An 8204-nucleotide genomic window follows, 5' to 3' on the forward strand; every position below is an offset into this window, starting at 1 on the left:
CCTCCCAGACAGGACCAGGGCCAGATGCTCCTGCAGCTTCGCATCCAAGCTGGCCCAGGGATGTTCTCCTCCTAGCACTCTGCCCCTATTTCCAGCGTGGATGTACCCCTTGGAGCTTGCCATCCTGCTACCACCACACCCCTCCTGCACATTGACAGCTCAGGATGGGGATGTCAGGGATGGAAGGGATGCATGTTGGAAGGTACAGGAGGATAGCTGCCAGAAGGACCTGGGATGGGAATAAAATACTCTAAGATGGGGATGGAAGCAGCCTGTGAGGATAAGGAAGCAGCAATCCAACCTCACCATAAAATCCCTTCCACAGACAGGGGAAATCTGCTGTTTTCACAGGTAAGCTCTTGAATCTCTGCAGAGCCTTGGCCTTTTCCCCTCCTTCTAACTAAGCCAATGAGTTATGCCCCCAAGTTTAAAACCTACTTTCCAATTCTCCCTTTAGCTCCTGACCATTCCCCCCAGGAAGCCTGCTGTCTGTGATACTGGCTAAGAAGGGAACTTCACAGAGATAGCCAATTCAAGGGCGCAGCAATCAACATAAGACAGGCTGCTAGCACTGAAACCCAGGAATGACAGCAAGGGAAGGAAGAAAGGAAGGAAAAAAAAGTAAGGGAGAGGGGAAAATGACAGACTGACACAGATGGAGAAAGGAGAGGGGAGAGACAGGGTGGCTAGTCACAGGAGGGACTGCTAGAAGAGCTGCAGGGACCAAGCAGCTCCGAATCACACACAAGGAGGGGGAGCAATGGTAGCTTTTATAGACTCAAGTACAGTAGGCGATGATGAGGGGAGACCGGGGGAGAGAAAACTGAAGGGAAAAAGGATAAGCAAAGAGCATGGGTTTGTATCATTAGCGAGGACAGATTTTTCTACTGGATGAGTGGCAGCACATAAGTGTAAATGGCACCACTGTCTCCCAAAGACAGATGGTCACCCACGTCCCAGCTCTGTGCATCCCCCATCCCACCTGAGGGGGTTGTTCCCTTCCTCAATCTGCACTGTTGCAATGGTAAGGGAGAAGGCTGGAGAAGGAAGCCAGCAATGGGCATCCTTCAGGCAGGAAGGCCGAGCTAAGCTCTGCATCCCCAACGGCCAACCTTGCAGTTAGGGCTTGGCAGGTGAAAGCTCTTCCAACAACAGCACTGCACTCAAATTCCAGCTCTCAGACCAGCCAACCCACCCAATCCATGCCTATTCAGGTCTTCTAGCAGGAGGGTTGCACTGCCATCACACCACCTCCTTACCCACTTCACTGGTCCTTGATGGCAGTCAATAAAGATCAAGCACTCATGCTGATTCTCTTAGATCTATCAGCTGCCTTTGATGCCATTGATTACAAGGATTTGTTGCGATACCTGCCAAGCTCAGCAGGGATTTGCAGCATGGTGCTAGAGTAGCTGTTCCTGAACTAGATAAGCTCTACTTATCACTCGCCATCAGTTTGTGTTACATCTTCATAATCACACTTCATCTTTCCTTGTACAAGTCCAGCTGAATGTTATCTACCTTCCTTGCTCATCTCAGCCTCCTTCCCTAGCTGCTGGATACAACTGTGCTGTTTTTATTCCACCCAAAATAAAAAACATCTCCCTTGACTAGCCTGTTCCCTCCTGCAAAGCTTTCCCTGGAATGATCTCTGCTCATTTCTGCAGCAGAGTCCAGTCCATGCAGGGCAGCAATGCCAGCATCATTCCCCCCATGATGGAGGAGCATGCCTGATGTGAAGCAGCACAACACAAAGCCATAGCCCAAGGATCAGCACCAACCAAGAGCATGGCAAGCCCAAGCCACCAACCAGATCTGTCCCTTTGAATTGCCAGCCCAGCCTGGTGTCACTTCCCAATGGTGCTCAGCTGTCCTTCTGCCACCCCCAGCATCAAGAGGCTGAAAACCCTGTTTCAAAGAAGCACACTTCGAATAAAACCTTCAACACCCCTGTCCCATGACAGGCAGTGAAGCACAGGACAGGTGGCAGCATGGAGATGTCCCCCAAGATGGGGAAGGACACAGGCCAGTGTGTTGGGATGACCAGAACCAGTGGTTTTGCCTGACTAGGGCAAAGTGAACACAGGACAGAAGTGGGTGCAAGCTTGAGCTTGGTCCTTCTTACACCAGGCTGCAGCCTTCCTACACCTTCACCTTCCAAAGACACTGTCTCTCTAAGACTATGAAGACCTTCTCAGCTTAGAGGCTGACAGATTTGCAGAGTCTTTGCTCCTGTTCTCTCCATCGGTCCAAAAAGGGCCAAGTTGTCCATGCAGCCTTTCCCCTTAACCAACCTGGGACCAGCTGCAGGCCATTTACTGCAGAAAAGCTGCAAATGTTAACCATTACTCACCTGAAGCAGTTCCTGTCAAGTTCTACATTCACATCACAGCAAATTCAGATGGCTGCAGGCCCTTCCCTATGGCCTGGGATGGGAAGAGTGTCAAGTCCCAAATAGGCAGCTGATCAATTTGTTATCTGTTAATTGCATTATTTAACTCACATTAAGACAGAACATGCAGTTGGAGATCTGGTAGAGTATTTTACAGTCTTAAAACTCAAAATGAGTATTTTTGTTGCCCTTTATTTCTCCAAGAACCCCCTTCACCTTCCTCTCTCACCCTGCTCCAGTGATCACAAAGGCTGAACAAGGCAAACTGACCATTTTTCAGCAAGGTAATGTTTCGCATCTCCAAGGCAAAATATATTCCAGTGAATAAACACAATATGCTCCAGAAGTGTTTTTCAGCATTTGTTTCAGTTCAGCAACACACTTTGTGGAGGGATGGGAAGGTCCCCTGAAGCAGGCACAGCTACCACATTCAGCTGAGCACATCACCCCTCTCCTCTGGCCTGCCACTATCAGGTGTACTCCAAGTTGACATGAACCACAGTCTGCACTGTGCTATGACAAGGCAAGACCGTAGCCTGAAGAGCAATAGCTGGTGCAAGTAGGTCTGCTTTCATGGATTTACACAAGGCAAAGCTGTGACTTTGGTCTACTCCCTCCTGCCTACTCTCCCCACACCTTCCACATTCATTGACTAGAAATTCAGGGACCATACTGAGATACCTCATCAAAAGCTGTTGCAGTAAGAGTTTTCCTGAAGCATCAGGACATGGAATATTAGCAGGTCCTTTATTGCTTCTCATAGAATCATTTTATAGAATAGAATTTCAAATCACAAAATGGTTTGAGTGGGAAGGTATTTTAAAGATCACCTAGTTCCAACCCCTCTGCGACGAGCAGGGACACCTTCCACTACACCAGGTAGGGCAGTACAACATATGCGCACCAAAGAAAAAGTTGCCCCTCTCCAACATATTGAAAGGAGACTGTGGTTTGGCGGTTGGCCTTCCTCCAGCAGTAGCAATCTATCCTTCAGTAACAGGGAAAATGCTGATCTTTGCATGAAGACAGTAGGGATTCAGTAAGAATTTCTTCAGCCTTATTTCTGGTTTTGTTATACCCTACAGATGTTAAAGCTTCAGACAGTCAGAGCTCTGGATCTGTTTGTGCTGTTGTCCTGCTTCACTTCCAAACCGTGGTCTTTGACTTCTCACCGTAAAAAGAGCAAGCTCCAGAGAATAAGCTAAGAGAATGGGAGGCAGTCAGATTCCCTGTCTCAGCATTTGTGCTTAGATATACAGGGCCGGCTTGCAAGCCAGACAGATTTAGACCTCATCTCTTTATATCTGCCCACTTGCCTGCAATTGTGTATATACACCCAATCCATTTGCAAGCATGCAAATTACCTTCAAACTTATCCATCCCCTGTGTGCTACTAATGACAATGCAGGAATTTAAATTCCACTTACACCATGGCTGGCCGTGCAAATGATCCCTCTAAACTTCCCATTGTAAACTTGCACACCAAATGACGACCCACGCTAATAACACTCCCTTGTCACCAGTTTTGCAGAGGCAGCTTCCTTCCCCACTCCTTATGCATGTCCTGAGCACTACCATGCACCCCCTAACTGGGAAACAGGGCTTCTATCCCAGGAAAACAAAAAAGCTGGTCCTTACAAAACTACATATTCCCAACCCAGAGTCCAGGCAAATGGTGTGCCTTCCCCTCCTCCCACAAAACTAAGATTGCCTGATATTTCATTATGGAAACTTTAAAGGTTCAGACTGCACTATCTCCAAAACTAAACCTGCACCCTGGTTTTCCTTTTCCCACCCTTCAGGGCACCTAGGGGACCAAACAGCATAGCAACCCTAAAGGCAACCCAGGATGCTAGCCAGCAATCCCTATAGCCTGCTATCTGGAAATAGGGAAAACAGGCACCCTCACTTACTGACTTTGCCCTCTGAAGGGTAGGGTTAAATTAAGTGTGCTGAATTTCCTGCTACAGATGGCAGTGTGTCATTCACCTACAGAGACAGCCTGGATGCCTGGTTTTCAGACTGGTAGAGTTAGATGGGGTGAAGCCCAGACAGCTTCCCAAGAGGAGAATTCAGGAATTAAGGGTCAGTTCACAAGCACAGGAAACACCTGCATTAAAACACATTGTTAACAGAAAAGGGGAGAAGGAGTAGTTGAGGATGTATTGGTCCTGGGGACATGGCAGTGTTGGCCCAATACATTCATTGTCTTCAAATATTAATCAAGTTTATGGACAATTGTCTTATTAAAAGTCACCCTCATTTGCTAATAGCAAATTCTGTTCCAATAGTAAGGAGCTTGGCCAAGTGGCAGAAAAGCCAGCAGGATCTAAACAGGCTTGTCCCTTTTAAAGTTTGAAAAGCATAAGGCACATGCCCAGAGGTACAGCAATGCCACCAACACTACATGTCCCCTGGAGAGCTCTGGATCAGTTCAGTTTCCCATACCACAGGAGCAACTGTAAAGTTGATTTAGCACATTATGGACTGCAGAGAGATTATATTACTTCTTACAGGAAAAAATAAAAATCCTTGCATATGTTGGATCTTGGGTATACAAATGTACCTGTTGGCTGGAAAGAGGTCTAGAGATGCATAATCTATAGAAATCAACCCATTCCTAGGGGCACAGTCACAACATTTCCCTAGTTACCTAGAGCAATACAAAGCTGTCAAGTCCTCAAATGTCAGACTCTTCACCTGTCTTCTGAGCTGGATTTGCAAAGAGAGACATGAGAGATTTGTCTCTATAATAGCGAAGCAGGAATAACACGCATTTTAGTTCTTTCCGGGTATGCACATAAAAGCTGATATTGCTGACCCCAAGAGTGAAAAGCCATGATTCGTAGGCCCTCAAGAATAATGAATGCTGCTTAAAATTCATAAGCAACTCAAGTTTTGATGTATTATTCTACCTTCTGGCCACAGTTACAAGCTTTTCTCTAATTACTAGAAAGGCAGGAACCTTTTTTTCTGTATTTGTTATATATACGCACATAAATAAATGTACACATATAAAAAAGAAAAGTAAACCTCAGAGGATTACAGGAGTTCAGGCCTTAAGACAAATATCAACTAGTAAAAGACTTGCAATAATCTTGCAGCTGATGTTTGCTTATTAATTAACTACATCCAGTTGTGATGAAAACTGCATCCAGGGTTTAAGAGTACGCAAGGCAACATAAGGCAGAACCAAGTACAGCATACTATAGAATCTGCACAAGAAGTTTCATTCACAAAAGAACAAGTTACCCAAACTGTTATTTTACCACCAGGATGTAATACATAAACACACCTATTCAACCAAAGCTTATTAATGAGCAATGTCAGTCCCTCAGCCATGAAGAATCAGTGGGTTTGGCAGCACAGGGTCTCCATGCACCACGGCATCACTTGCTCAGTGTCACCAAGTGTCAGTTACCAGTCCACACACACATGATTTTCTTTGCTTGTTCAACATTTGATTCTCCACTCTGCTCTCACAGGCAATGCCAGCATAAAACACTACTATTCCCATTGCCAGCCATTCTATACTCAGTTGCCTTGTACATAAATCATATCTGCAGCACCCAACAGGGAGGAGGGTAGGGAATAAATCTGTGGGCTTTCTCAGTTCCCCATCAATATGCCCAAAGCCAGCCCTGTTTCCTTGTGCACCAAACACATAGACCAATCTGATACACTGCAAGTACAAGTTACAGGAAAATTACCCCCAGAAACAAGACTTTTAGGGTTAAGTACAATGGCAAAGCCCCTACTTGGAGGTTCTTTAAAGCATATGAGCTACAAGGCAGCTCCTCAGTACATACAAGCAGTCAAACTGGCTTCAAGACTTCAGAAGCTACCTTGCTCTATACCCTGTAAAACACAACTCCTGGTAGTAAAAATTCAGTGCATATATAAGCTTTTGTACAACTGGGACCTGACCCAATGCTCTTGCATCACTGAAATGAGCTAGAAACACAATACTTTGCTGCCTGAGAGCAAAACAGAAGCCCAAATGGTCAACACATTTCACAAATATATAAGAAAAAGCAAGAAAAAGACAGAGTGGTGAACTGCAGAGCCTATCTCATTACTGCTACAGTTTTAGCATTGATTTTTTTTAATAGCACACTTCATTTTTGCTCTCATTGTCATGTCAATATTATAGATATGACAGCAAAGGGAGATCTGGGCCTCCTGGAATGGCAAGAATTTCTCTTAAGGGAAAGCCCAAAAGACAAACCAAATCTATTGCATTTGACCCTAGGGATGGATGAAATCTAAAGTCTTTATGGAACTCCAAGGAGTCAAACAGCAATGCAGACATCCAAGCATCTCTCTCATAATCTTCTCATAATTTGCCACCTGCCATCAGGATCCATTTGCAATGGTGCCACGTGGCATGCCCATTATTGAGTCCGAAGCACTTTATAAATTCGTAAGATGAATGCTACACAGTCGTTCTAGAAACATGTTTTCACACTTCTCACCCCATTTCTCCTCCAAGCTAAACTTGAAATCCTAGCTGACATGGAGGTTAAGTTTCATTAAAGGAAAAAGCCCACAACGAACGATCTTAAAGCCTCTCTCATAACCATACCTCAAATATTGACTCCATTAACATTATAGCTGTAACAGCCCCATGGTCTACAACTCAGAGTGGTCAACCATCTGCCTGTTAATCAAAACAGAGATCAACCTCAACAAACTGCTTGCCAGGTTGCTTACATGCTGCACCATGCCAGACTCCTTTTGGATAGGCACACTTAGCAGGAGCCAAGCCAGGCTCCAGGTGTGCATTGCACTGCAATGACAGCAGTTACCTGGATCTAAAAAGGTTAATCAGGATTTTTAAAACAATCTGCTCCCCAATAAATTAGGACAATTCAAGCATTCATTTATACTGTATGTAAAGCCACCCTAGAAAATATGTAATCACCTAACTTCAAAGCATCAGGCTGCTTTTCACCACACAGCGCTATGGTAAAAAGCACAGTACTCTCTTTGAGGACAAACACCACAAGGTTCACATGGAACATCGTCCCTATCTTAAAAGGGACTCGGAGTCTACAATTTTTGCAGTAACAGCATTGCACATTTATACGCTCATATGCATCCAGAAGTGATTTTAAAGCAGGGACATAAGTGGTTCTTTCTCCTCATACTGCACTGCAGCAAAAGAATATGGCAGTTGTTTAATAGCACATAACAAAATTGCAGGACTGCTCATGGAAGGAAAAATAATCTTCAGGAGAGGGGGATTTAAGTAGGTAGAATGCAATTACTTAGATTGAAATGCAGTGGTTAATGACCTTGTGCTTACAAAAATTGCTACATAGTCCTTAATGATCAGGGCTTCCATTTTAAGTCTCATTGACAATACTTCCATAACAATGATTATGAAGCTCTATCCTAGTAGAAAGTCAATGAGAAGGATTAACGGGCTTTTAATTAATGCCCATCTTTTTTGCTGAATCTTCAGGAAAGGACAGGCATTGCCCTGTGACAGTGACTCAGCCCCTAATTTAGAAAGTGCATTAAGAAATCAAATAGCTCAATATAGCAAAGACTAAAAAACTTGAGACAGCAGCGAAAAACACCCAGCCAACTGTATAAATTCTTAGAAGACTTTCATAGAAGCATCACTTACAAAGGGGGCTCATTCACAGCCAGGAATGAGATCACAGTAAGTGATCTGACACCAGCCTATGAAAAAAGTTATAGGAACAACTTACTCCACAATCCACTCAAAATCAGAGAGCCATAGAATCAATTGGGTTGGAAAAAACCTTTAAGATCATAAAGTCCAACCCTACCCAGCACTGCC

General features: G+C 44.6%; 1 protein-coding gene across 6 annotated transcripts in view; it reads right to left on the reverse strand.

Moving 5' to 3' along the window:
• The window catches only part of CACNA1I (calcium voltage-gated channel subunit alpha1 I), a 152332-nt gene extending 145036 nt beyond the window's left edge, over positions 1 to 7296 (reverse strand). For 4 of the 6 annotated variants that reach the window (XM_061363959.1, XM_061363949.1, XM_061363919.1 and 1 more), the window contains exon 1: positions 6978 to 7296. The gene's annotated coding sequence lies outside the window, so the exon portion shown is untranslated. The remainder of the gene's footprint in view (positions 1 to 6977) is intronic. The other 2 variants (XM_061363938.1, XM_061363928.1) reach the window with 1 other exon arrangement.
• Positions 7297 to 8204: the final 908 nt, after the last annotated feature.

Source organism: Neopsephotus bourkii, unplaced genomic scaffold (genome assembly GCF_033783945.1).
Source record: "Neopsephotus bourkii isolate Nb327-2 ecotype Australia unplaced genomic scaffold, CSIRO-AGI_Nbou_v1 NB_107, whole genome shotgun sequence".
Lineage (NCBI taxonomy): Eukaryota > Metazoa > Chordata > Aves > Psittaciformes > Psittacidae > Neopsephotus > Neopsephotus bourkii.